Below are 13,526 nucleotides of genomic sequence, written 5' to 3'. Positions count from 1 at the left end.
AATAAATCATTTAAAATTCAAGTAGCCGCCATGTAATAATATTAGCTAGTAAATATGACATAAATGCAATGATTATCTTTTAATTTATTGACAAATAAAAATAGAAAAACAAAAACAACAACTAACATTCTTGGCATTTAGCCCACCCACAACCCACACAGCGCGCACACACACAAAGAGAAACATGCTCACTCACTTCAAGACATTCCCCCATTGCACTTGACTTTACAACTAATTAGAAATTATTAAAATGCCAAAAAAACAAACACAAGAAACTAGAAATTAGACAGAAAGAAAACCAACTCACGAAAAAAATAACAACAACAGCAACAACAATTAAACAGCTAAAAAAACAGTAAGCCGTATTATAATAATATCTATATAATTTGTCGTTTTCTACACTTTGGTATGGGGACAACTTTTGAATTTTAATTGGCAATGGAGCAAAAAAAACGAAATACAAAAACAAAACAAGAAGAAGAAACCGAAACAGCACCAGCAGCAACAACTTTCATTGCATACGTATATTTGTATGAAATGGGGCCTCGGGCCTGGTTACTACTCTCTTCACAGCAGCAGCAGCAAAAACAACAACACAAACGTTAGTCACATACAAATAATGTTGCTGTTGGATATACTGAGGTTGCTGGCTGGCAGGTATTGTATGAAATGTTTGTATGGTATGAGTCTCTGGTCTAATATAAGGTGTTTCTTGCTGCTGCTGTTGTTGACATTTGTTGTTGGCAGCAGCAACAACTTAAGAACCACAATTATACTTTTTTGTTGGGAAAACAATACACCTGACCCTTAAGTAATGTGTGATTGCGGTTCAAAAGGGAAATTTTCTTATAGACATTGTTGTTTTTGTTTTCAAGTGATTTTGTTTTTGTCCTCGGTAATTTTTTTGTCGTTGCCTTTGTGGTAAAGAAGTTAGAATGTCATTCATGTTATTGTTGTTGTTACAACATTTAACTGATAAACGTTTCAGTTTCGTTTTTTTTTTCTTTTTCAAATATTTGAATAATATCAATATTATTATCAACGTCATTACCACACAACAGCCTTCTGCTGCTGCTACTTCACAGTTAGCGGCATTATAAAAATGTTGTAATGCCAAAAAAAAAACAACAACAACAAAAAATAATTGGACTTTTGTTTATAAACACTAACATACATAGAAATTAGTGCACACGAAAAAATAGAAGAAAAAAAAAACTAGAATACGAAATTATTTTTTATGATTTCAAAAAAAGAAAAAAAATGTCGAAAATCCAACAACAATAAGTGTTATAATAAAATGTATAAACAAATGGGTCTTGCATCAAATCATACAAAAGCAACACTCAAATATTTCATTGGTGCTATAGGAAATCCAAAAAAATTGAATCATACTGGTTGAAATCTTAGGCGATATAAAAAATTGGAAAATATTTTATATTATTAAGTTACACTGTTAGACAAAATCGAGTCATGGTTTGGGGGTCGAAAATTCCTATTGGGGATGAAAGGCCTTGGTGAGTATATGAAAACCATAAATTAGCAATAAGTCAAAGTTCGGAGATATGGATGGCTGGTCATTTTTTGCTCGATTATACTTGAAGAGATAGCTTCATATATTTTTCTGTAGAACATTTCGTTTTTCTTACTCGATTTCTTGTGTGTCCTTTTCGTTCTTAATCTATTAAACCGGGCTCCAATTATCACAAGATGTGATTTTTCATCCTCAAAATGTTCTACAAAAATGTTGGTCATGCGATTTTAGAAGGGGTCCTAAGACGAGAAATCTATATTTAACGTTTTTTCTCAATTTTACCCAGTGAAAAGTATCAAAGATATTTTTTTTAATAAACGAATTTTTTGGATGGTTAATACTTAGTATGATATCCTTTGTAATCTTTTACAGCTTTCAACCTTGCCGGCATAGATTTTCCTTTCATACTGGTTGAAATCTTAGGCGATATAAAAAATTGGAAAATATTTTAGATTATTAAGTTACACTGTTAGACAAAATCGAGTCATGGTTTGGGGGTCGAAAATTCCTATTGGAGATGAAAGGCCTTGGTGAGTATATGAAAACCATAAAGGGAAAAATTAGCCATAAGTCAAAGTTCGGAGATATGGATAGCTGGTCATTTTTTGGTCGATTATACTTGAAGAGATAGCGTCATATATTTTCCTGTAGAACATTTCGTTTTTCTTACTCGATTTCTTGTGTGTCCTTTTCGTCCTTAATCTATTAAACCGGGCTCCAATTATCACAAGATGTGTAATCTTTTACAGCTTTCAACCTTGCCGGCATAGATTTTACCAAGTTTTCCTGTCACCCCCTTCTATTGTTTTTCAGACTTGGTATAATTGAGATTTTATTGTTTCTAATATATTTTCTCCAAAATACTTCATATGTTCGCTATAGGATTCAAATACGGGAGAATGAGAAGGTGTTTGAATCACTTTTGGACCATTTTAAAGCATATATTCTCGAACGATCAAGGGTTTGTGTTTGGCGTCATTATCTTCATAAAATTGAAATTTTGCTCCCCAATGCCAATTCTTCAGCACAACATGTCAAATTATCTTTTAGAAATTTAAATAATAAATCGTGTCCATAATAATAACGAGATTTCCTACTGCGGCAGCAGCTCACATAGCCCCATACCATTACAGAGCATGCTCGGTGATTTACAATCGGTATTGTGTGCGTAGGGTCCACGGCCTTATTCGCCCTGCACCATACCATACTTGGTCCATACGACCCAAACAAGTTAAAATAGCTTCCATCAGCAAAACAAAACAGATTTCTAAAATGCAAAATCCATTTTTTAGTCCTTTGCAGTCTGTTTTTTTTTTGTATAATTCTAAACGAACGAAGTCGAGTGACTTATGACTAAACTCCTTGCTTTGAAAAATATGCGATTTATTTTTGTTTTGAATCAAAAAACATTTCTTTATGAATAAAGATTTGATAGTAATTCGTTCGAATTGACTCGATCCGAATTTTGCAAAAACAGGCCGTTATATTGAATATGTTTTCTCGATGGTTTTCAGCATGTTGCAATTCTGGTTCCATTCTCGGTATTGTGCCGCCTCAATATAATTTGTTTGGTCAGCAGATCGAGTAATATTGAGTACTTCCGCTATTTTCCGTTGAGATTTTCCTACTTTTGTATTGTGAACAACTAATATTCTCTCGGCACTCGTTGTGTGGCGTCCCATCGTTTAAAATTCTCACGATGGATATCCAAATAAGCAAACACACGCGTAATGTGTAAAACAATTTCTGAACCAATATTTAACTTGATATTTCATGAGACCGTTAACAAAGACATAGAAACCCTAAAGACATGACAAAATGCATTTTGACAAAATAGTTTATGAAAAAATATCCAGGGGGAATCAAGGTTAACAGACGCATGTTATGAATAAAAACGTCAATATGCAAAAATGTGTGAATAAAATGTAAATAAAATTAGAGGCCTGCACTCAAAATATGTATTTTCATTTTATAAGCCTAAGATATAGCAATAACAACTTTTAATATTGTTCTCTCTGTTGTTATGATATCGTAACAACAGAGGAAAAGCCATCTGTTGGAAATTGCTTACGTATCAATTGTACTATCTTTATACTTTTATGTCTTTGCCGTTAATAAGTTGTAAATAATAGCTATGGATACTTTTCACTGTAAGGTTTTAATTGCTTTTGTTTAACAATAATTATTTTTTTATATTGAATTTATATAAAAATTGGCTATTTTATTTAATAAATTTTTAGTTGGGATGTTTGTGTTCACATATAAAAAAGAATACAATTTTATTTAAATATTAACATTATTATTTTATTATTATAATGAAAATAAAAAAAAACAAGTGGATACTTTTGACTGGACTCACTGTATATATTTTTTTCATTTGTGAATGTCATATTTCTACTGTTTATAACACAACGTCATCTAGCTGGTCTTCATACAAACTACGACACACATATATGGATTGTGTCTTGGCTAAGCTCTTTTAACATTATGCCAGTTTTCCAAATAACATATATTTATTTACATGATCGCACATGTCAGTTAACAGTGTTGTACTGTTTTAACATGTGGTCTAATTGTGTTATACCAGCACTTCACACATCTATATGTGTCATACATACCCCCAACTCCCTCCAATACTATTATAATGTAGAAGAATATTGTTTTGTTTTTACTTAACTGCTGCTTCTCCACCTCTCACAAAATACCGGTCTCATATTCACTCTCTTATTCTGTTGTTTTGCTTCGGTATGAGTTCGTGTGTTCTGGTTTATTTTTTCGGTTGTTTACTTTGATTAATATTTTCTTGCTGCCTTCGTTCACATGTTGAGTGTCTCAACGATTTTGTTTTTTGGTATTGTTTTGGTGTATTTTTCATTATTATTGCTTATTATTATTATTTGCTGTCGCGCTATATACAAAACAATGTTTGTATAATTTCTTTCTTTGGTTTCTTATTGTTGACATTATTAGTCATATCTTTTTTAGTTTTATTTTTGCCTCCTTTTGACCATAATTGTTTTTTATCTTTTCTTGCCTATGTATTCTAAATCTGTAAAAGTAATTGTTCGTACAATTTGCTAGGTTTTTTTATTCTAGGGGTGTTGCCCCTAGTTTTTCGTTGTTGACTTTGATTTCGTTTGTGGTTTCTTTTTTTGGTCTTCCTTTTTACTTTGGTTTCTTTTTTTTTTCTTTTCGTTTGTAAAATTACATGACATGTTTTTTCATGCTTTGTTGTTGTTGCTGTGGTTTTTATCTTATTTTATTTCCATTTTTATTTCAATTACGTTGTTGTGGCTCACGTGAGAGAGAGACTAGTGTGTTAGTACGTATTGTTGTTGTTATTGGTTGTTGTTAGGAGTTAACGTATTGTTGTTGCCTTAATTCTCCTCTGTTGCTGGTGTGTGTGTGTGTTTGTGTTGTGTTCGTGCTTGAACTCTAGCCAGCATTTTGGTTCATGTTTGTTGTTCATCAGTACGTCTATACAATTCGTGCGAAGTTGTTGGTCGTTCGGATGTGTTTCGGTGTTTTTGGCACAGTGTCGATCGGTTGACTTTTGTTTTATTATTTTTTTCATCATCTTCTTCTGTTTTGTTTGTTTCTAAGTTTTTCTCTACGTGTAATTTGAGTTGTGTGTAATATTTTGCTGGTTTGGTTTTTCATTTCTCGCAACTTTTACAAAACAACGACGATCGATCCATACGAAAAAAACGGTGCTGTATTTTTCGGTGTTTGTGTGTGTGATTTAACAAAATAAAACAAGATTTTCTCTTTTTTTGTTAATGGTTTTAAATTAAGTTTTGTAATGGAATTTCCCTTAAAAGGGAATTTTTTTTTAATTACACAAAAACGAGAGCAAAAAGTGAATCGAGAAAACAAAACTCAACCAAACGTTTAAATCATTTCGAGTGTCATTTAAATGTCAATCATTAATTTGTGGATGCTGCTGGTTGGTTGGTTGGCTGACAGAGGCTGTTGGTTGACTTTTTTAATAGGTTTTCTTCGATTTAAGGCAGGCAACAGTAGTATTGCTCAGTACAACAAAACGAAAAATAAAACAGCAGCAGCAACAGTAACAGTAACAACAACAATATCATGAACGATCAGTTTTGCTTTGTGTGGTTTTATATTTGTCGGGATCGGTATCGGTGTTGAGAGTTTCTCTCTCTCTCAGTGGTAAATTGTGTGTGTGTGTAGGAACAAAAAAGTACGAAAGGTACCTGAAATTCTACTTCAAATGATAATAAATCATAATTATCGATAAATATTGGCCAATATTTATACCAGTTATTTGCATAAATAATATATGTTATAATTTAAGCGTAAATGTATTCAAGAATAATAAAAAAATCTAATTTTTGTTTTGGCACGTTTAGAGACCTTTTGTGAACAAAAAGTACGCTTGTTACAAAATTAAAAATAGCGCAACTCTAATTACTCTCTCAAGAGAGAGAAACTCTCAACACCGATCCCGATCCCGACAAATATAAAACCACGCTTTGATGATGATGGGGCGTACTTGTGTGTGTGTGTGTTTGTGTTACTTGATTTGTGTATGCCTGCTTGCCCATGAGAGAGATGAAGAAGAAGAATTTCTGCTGTTGTAAGACCGCCATCTCTCTCACTGTCATTTGTTTAATATGTATGTACGTGTGTGTGCGGGTTTTATGTTTGCGTACTAGATTTTTTTGAAGTAAATGAATAAATAGCAATGGAAAGAAGTAATAAAAAAAGAAAACACAACAGTGGTGATGTACAAGTTTAATGATACGGCGACACAATAAATTAACTTCAACAAAGCCCCCGAAAAAATCAACAAATAAATCATCTCTGTTTTATTATAAAAAATATAACAATAAATACAATTCCACAACATAAAGGTCACTTCAACAAAACAAAAATCTTTAGTCACCCAATATCAATAAAAATTATTAAGTTCAATGAAATGATATGCTAAAATATACAACCCACATTCACACAAAATGCGAATGAAAGCGAAATCAATAATAAACAAAAACAAATAAAACAACAGCGCCTACTATTCCAAAAATATATCCCAAAATGGCATTGACATGAATATAAAATTTTTTTTAATATAAATAATTTTGTTTATTTTATGATGATGAAGTTGCTACTCAAAGTATTTTTTAATCGTCTACTACATATGGCAAATCAGGAAAATAGACTGACAGATTTATCTAAAATCACATGAAGAAAAATTACAAACAAATAAACGCCGTCTTTTCGCTTTGTTCATTACAATTCCCTCCCATATGTCCACGAAGCAGAAAAAAAAATATGCACAACAAATTCAACAGATGACAACCATATTTAGTGAAATTCTTTGCTCAACCAAATCCCTCCCTTTCTATTTGCGTTATGCAGAGATGGAAAATGTGAATTTGTTCAAAGGTGTCCCTATCTTTTGATCCAATACAACATAAGGGGGCTTTTCAAAACAAATCCAAGGTAAACCCAAAGTTTTTACTATTGGATATAATAATGTTTAGGACTCTAAGGTACACTTTATTAAATTTAATGGGATTTTTTATAAATAGTCGGGGTCCAAATACCTGATTTTTACTGTTGGAGATGGATAGACATCTTCTGATTTCATACTTATCGGTTCCGTAGAATCGGGTGAAACACGGTGCCCGAACTGTCGGTTCTTAAAACTTGGTACGTCCTCCAAGAAAAAATATATGCATCTCCATAATTAGTTGTCTACATTTAGACAAAATCTTCAAAACAAAATCGGGTCGTTTTTACTAAAGAAAATTTGCTCCAAAACCTCTTTCAGTATGACCAATACTTGGTCAGCTTCATGTTGCAGGTATTATGCCGTCTGGTTCTGGAGATTTGAAGTATTGATGAAAGCTGTATATTGTCCATACCATTTTTGGGTTAGCTCGAAGTCTGTGATGTGCTTTGTTGTACATCGTCAATCAAGTCCGTTCAACCGTCAAAGTGAGTCAATGATAAAAAATCTAGAGTCTTCTCGCCATAGTTAGTCCACATACCTCTAACAAAAGTAATCGAGGACAATAACTATATCATTATCCGAGGACAATTTTTCTGATTCCCTCCAGTTTCTGACCACAGAGTCGTCGATATTCGTGTTTCTAATTCTGTTCGTATAAAAATCAGAGGAAGTCGGAAAGTCCCCTTTGTTCCTCCTCAGATAGGCTTCTCCAGCAGTGTATGTTGCAAACTTCGTGACAGGGCCGTCGTTCTTCTGTTCTTTGTGTTGCCAATACCTACAACTTATTCGTAGACCGTCGTTCTGCTTCTCAGCCAACTTCAGTTCTTTTTTCTAGACAAATAAAAGGGTCACGGTTTCGGTATCTCTTGGGATAATCAGCAGACTCTTTACCGACAGAAGATTCAGACGATCAACATCATCAGACAGGAAGAGGTCTTTCAATGCACCTATTGGAATCAAATATTCCCTCTAGGTGGTCATTAGCAAATTGAGGTTGATTAGCAGTGTGACTCAGCATCGGTTCCGATTACTGAAGCCTTTGTTTGCAACGGATGGTTTGTCTTTTGGTCTCTCCTTAACTCTCTTGGCAGGGGTCGTCATTGATGTAACCGCGTCCTCTCTCCATCCTCTTTACTGCCACTGTTTATGTTAGAGGTTTAATCTCCAGAGTTACAGCCGCCGCAGAAGTCGAATCTGATTCTCGTGGGTGTGGTGTTTGGGATTTTCCATAAGCTGTCATAACCTGTTTCTGGCGGCCCAACAACTGATGATTTGCTGGGTGGTGTTGTTTGTTGCTCGGAGGTGGTTTACGTCATAGCTACTAGCCGACTTAGACACTTCTTTTACTTCCTTCGCAAAAGGTAGATAATGCCAAGGTTTCTCGCCTTTCTGGAACCCTGTCGATGGTCCTAATTTATCATAAATTTCTGACATTAGTCTAAAGTCTGCTTTTCATGGTCGATCTTCGGAATTATTTCATTCAAGATTTCACTTTCAATAATATTAGGGTAGAGATATTTGCGAACTTTCGAATAATTTTACATCCTCTTCATTTAAATAAATTCTTTGTCGGTATAGTGCAACTGTCCCACTTTATGAACCGTCTGTAACAGGTGTCGAAGGTTGCTGTGGCGACTTGCCACTAGGTCCGACTTTTGTCTTCCCTGAGATAGCCTTCTCACTTCCTTCTTTATTCGCTACTGAAGCCGTGTAGCAGACCCTGAATGTTCCTGTGTTCCTTTCCACTACCTGATAACTACATCAACATGCGAAACCGAGGACTTTCGTCTACAAAGGCTTCTTTGCGCCTGTTTGCTGTTCCCCCGTCGATCTCATCATCTCCATTGCTATAGACATTGAAGAAGATTTGATTTCAGTTGGAATAGCTTTCACTTTAGTTACCAATGCTGCCGCTGATTCTATTCAATGGATTTCCTTTGTCATCGCCTTTGTATATATGTCCCAGAAGGCGTAGCCGTATAACCGTACGTGAGGTAGGAATTCGGTCGATCGGAAATTCTCTATAGTTCTTTTGGTACCTTCTCACGACCATTAGGCGTGAGAAGCTGAATTTTCTCTTGCTGTTGTATATGTCGGCCCTTATGTATGTATCGCTAGCTATTAAGAATTGCCATTCAGTACGCCTTTTTATGCATCGTTTATTTTGTTTTAGAACTTTTGGGCGCAAACAAATGTTGTCAACACTGTAAATATTTATATACAACTGTACAACTCCCATCTCTGACTCTTTGTTATAACTGTTGCTGCATTTCACTTCTCCAACTTTTTCTACTCCATTGCGCTCTCTTCTAAGAAAGTAACAAAGTACTCGCACTCGCTCACACTCTACATGTTGTCTAATTTACCACACAACAATGAGTAATTACAGTTTTACATAAATAAATAAATCTACTCGAGCCCTCACAAGTCATAGTCAAAGACCGAGAGCCAGCTCTATTCATGCGATACAATTACCCGCTCTACAAACAACTTCATGTTCCATTCACCATTGTGGACGACGACATGTATGGCAGTGTTGGGCAAAATTAAATTGAGAGCAAGTGTGTGCGAGCGTAACTGAGAATTCACCACTAAAAACGACTGACGTAAAGAGAAAGAAAGAGAAAATGTGTTTACCCATCGACCCTCAGTTACGGTAGCGTATATGGCCGAGCATGCCTGATGTATGGCATGATATTATGATTATGCATGCATGCATGCATTTTTATAAGAAACAGATGGGAAGAGATAAGTGAGAGCGACCGAACGACAACACGCAACAAATATAATATATAAAATAAGAAATGTCATTACAATTTTACTGACTGCTGGTGTTGTTGTTGTCTCTGCTTTTATTTGTTTTTCAAGTTTTATCGGGATTTATCTATCGAACACCAAAACGAGTTAGACTAATTTATGGAGATATTTGTTTCTACTGTTTTCTTGTTTCTTCCTTTATGGGCGAACGGGTGTTCATTATATTTATATATCTGATTTGAATGCAAAACGGCTTTAAGCAGGTTTTTTTTCGATTTTAGTAAACAAATGCATATTTGGATTATCTACAACCATGTGTGGTATTTGTTTACTATTTACTGAACATGATTTAGTTTGTATGGAATGCCATTTGAGCAACAGAGATCTATGAATTTTTATCAGTGTGACGTGAGAGAGAGGGAGAGAGATAGATTGAATGTGATAATGAACTCGGAGAGTTCTTGATGAGTGTTACCAGAATGTGAGTTGTTTAATGAATTGTTTTAAGGAAATTAGGGGATTTAAAAGTCGTGACAATTAAGTGTAGTTCATATAGCTAATAATAATTTAGAACGTAAAATAGAGGAATTGATAATTAATTATAATTATGCCTTTTTGTGAACCCATATAACTAATTTTGGAGCTGAAGCTTTTAGTTTATATACAATCCTCAATCTTATGATTTAAAATACGAAAATTGGGATGAATTATTATATAGGGCTATGACAAAATGTGGACCGATATATAGGAAGTGATGCAAATGTGGTATAGGTTGGTAATGTGGTATAGTCACTTTTTTTGTAAACTGAAAATTTTAGAATAACTGAAACATGTTTTATAGTTTGCTGTTCTCAAAAAAATAAGATAGCAATGATCTGTTTAAATTATTTAACTTACGTTGAGAATCAGTAGCAAAAATTAAATTTTTCATGAAATTGACTTTTTTTCGGTTGAAGTTTAAAAATAATTTTTTGTTTTACAGATTTATTTTAATCTTTATTTTGAAATCATTAAAATAATCAGTATGTACTAAAAATCAAATAATATGCGCGATTGCACCACATTTTTACCAATTTAGGAAAAAAACTAGACAATTATTCAGTGAACACAAGTGCAGGTAATGTGGTATACCTGGAGTCTGTATGAAAAAAAGCCAGCACAAGACAAAATTTCATTACTATTTGAAACATTTGTCCTCTACGAGAGCCTACCATGCATCATAAGGAAGGAAAACAAAGGCCATGGGATTTAAACTACTTCTCCGTACGAAAATTAAATATTGCCATGTGTAGACATTATTATATAATAAAAATGAATGTTCCACTCAATATATCCGTTAAAAATCTTAACAGACATAAATCTCGAGCTAATTCACATTCATTAAAAACAATAAATTATATAAGATATCAATTGGAAGTGAAAATTATACTATACCACATTAACATCATGTGGTATACCACATTACCTTCACTTTTTTTAAAATCACTTTTAATGGAATTTCAAATATTTTCTCAAATATCTCTTAAATTGTTTGAATAATATTATTTTCAAATTGATACATGGAAAGACAACACATGTAGCATGTTAAGTGTAAAATTTCAATTTAATCGGTTAAAATATAAAAATTTGGCAATCTAAAAACAAATGGGTATACCACATTTGCATCACCTCCTATAGCATACTGACCTTTCAGTTTTGTATTTCGATACTCCGAAGGTAGTATTATACCAACAGACGGAGAGAAATGGCAAAATTGTCATAGAATTCCATACTTGGCCGGATATAAACTGACAATTTCGAGTTCAGAATATGGACCATACTATTGTGAAATACCCTTATATGGGGACAACCCTTAACATTCGAAATAAATGAGTTTATATAATATATAAAAAAGGGGTTGTAAGGGGACTCCCCCATAATTTTTAGTAGGGAGATTTGTTACCAAATACGAATTTAAAATATCGAATTACGATATATCGTTTTGAATATATCGGACCAAATTTGAACCGAAAAACAAATAATTTTCAATTTGATCGGATGATTGTTTATTTCGGTTAATTTTTATACTAATAATTTAGAAGAATTTCACTTGAGTTTTCAATGTTGTTCAGAAAATCTGATTTTGGTACATTTTGGCCCGTTTTTTTTCGAACGGCAACACTGGATCTGAAACCATTTTTTGTAATTTTTCCCACTGATTTTGCATTGTCTTGTTAGATCAGCTCTTTTTTCGTCAAATGTGATCTTTTAAGCTATTTCTTTCCTAAAACAGTTGCATGAGACTCTTGGAGAGGGCTAAATGTTTTTTCTTTTAATTTGTTTGTCGATACATTACCCTCATCCTCTTCGGAAAACTTAGCGTACCAATCATTCGTGCCGTTTTGGGCGTATTGGCCCAAATTTGGTCCGAAAAACAAATTAACTTTCAATTTGGTCCGATGTTTGGCCATTTAGGTCCATTTTAATGCTATTAATTTAGGAGAATAATGCTTGAATTTTTTTATTGTTGGTCCGAAAATCAGATGCCGACATCATATTATTATTAATAATAATATAATGCCGACATTATATTATTATTAAGAAGTATACAATTTTATATCAAAAAGGGCTATATAAGATTTGAAAACATGTATTTTCAAGAATTGAGAAAAAATACTTCCAACATTTTTTTGTTACTGTTTGTAGACGAGAAAAATATAAATGTATATGTTTCAATAAAAATCCCTATTAAGACCTACAATAACATATCCAAATATGCACCGTTTTGCTGTATGATTTGTTGCCATTTTAAAGGTAACTTCACCTCTCTCATAGAAGTTCTGCTCTCTATTTGCAAACAACTCTAGTAGTCAATTTTCACAGTCCTCCCTAGATTTCATTTTTTTATCATTAAAAAAATTTTGCAATGCAAGAAAAAGATGATAATCGCTTGGTGTCAATTTCGGACTGTATGGCGGATACATTACAACTCGCAGCTGAATGCACTAAACAAAAACAGCAAAATGTCACCCTTCCAACTAGCATAAGTCTGACATTGTTCGAAAAATGGATTTCTTTTCCCCCAACCTAATATTTAATAAGCCATTATTTATTTGTAATTTTAATTATTCCCTTAAACGAATTTTCCCCCTCTTCTTTTCTCTCATAACAATGTGGCAACCTCAACAACCTATGTTCTGTATCTACATATCTATCTTATCTTTGCTCTGATAACAATGATCTTCAATGTTTATTTCGTGTTGTTGTCGTTGTACTACAATTGTCAAATGCTGTCTAAATTATTCAATGGAGGAAAGCGGAAATTTCTCTCAATTAATTGTCAATTCTTGTTGCTTGTTGTATTAAATGACTCTCTTCAAATAAGATTTTTCTGTCTCCCTCTCCAGAGAAGTAGACAACACATAAATAAATCGATTGCAAGACGACGTTTTGTGAAGGGAATGGGCACAATTTTGAAAATGCATTGCACGTCGTCGTAGACGTTGTTGTTTTTTCGTTATATTTAAACTTGTGTCATTGTTGTTGTTGTGACTGACTTGATGATTTGTCTACTTCTTATTCCACTTCTCGTACTGTTTTACACGACAACGCTGTTATTACTTTTTTTATTTGTCGGAAAGGGGATTTCTCTTTCTTCCTGTGTTAACACTGACACCAGTCGTCTCCGATAAAAAAAAAAAACGAAAGAAATAAACAACGACAATATTCTAATAAATTTGTCAACAGAATTAATGAAATCATGGCTTTTGAAATGTATTC

At 33.5% G+C, this 13,526-nt stretch overlaps 1 protein-coding gene across 1 annotated transcript in view; it reads right to left on the bottom strand.

Annotated features, from left to right (window-relative positions):
- Positions 1–13,526, bottom strand: part of LOC133330986 (oocyte zinc finger protein XlCOF28-like) — a 151,824-nt gene that overhangs the window by 107,027 nt on the left and 31,271 nt on the right. The gene's annotated exons all lie outside the window — the stretch shown is intronic.

Source organism: Musca vetustissima, unplaced genomic scaffold (genome assembly GCF_032173495.1).
Source record: "Musca vetustissima isolate MV318-11 ecotype Yass unplaced genomic scaffold, APGP_CSIRO_Mvet_v1 utg16925, whole genome shotgun sequence".
In the NCBI taxonomy this organism is placed as follows: domain Eukaryota; kingdom Metazoa; phylum Arthropoda; class Insecta; order Diptera; family Muscidae; genus Musca; species Musca vetustissima.
This window is presented reverse-complemented; position numbering and strand designations above follow the sequence as displayed.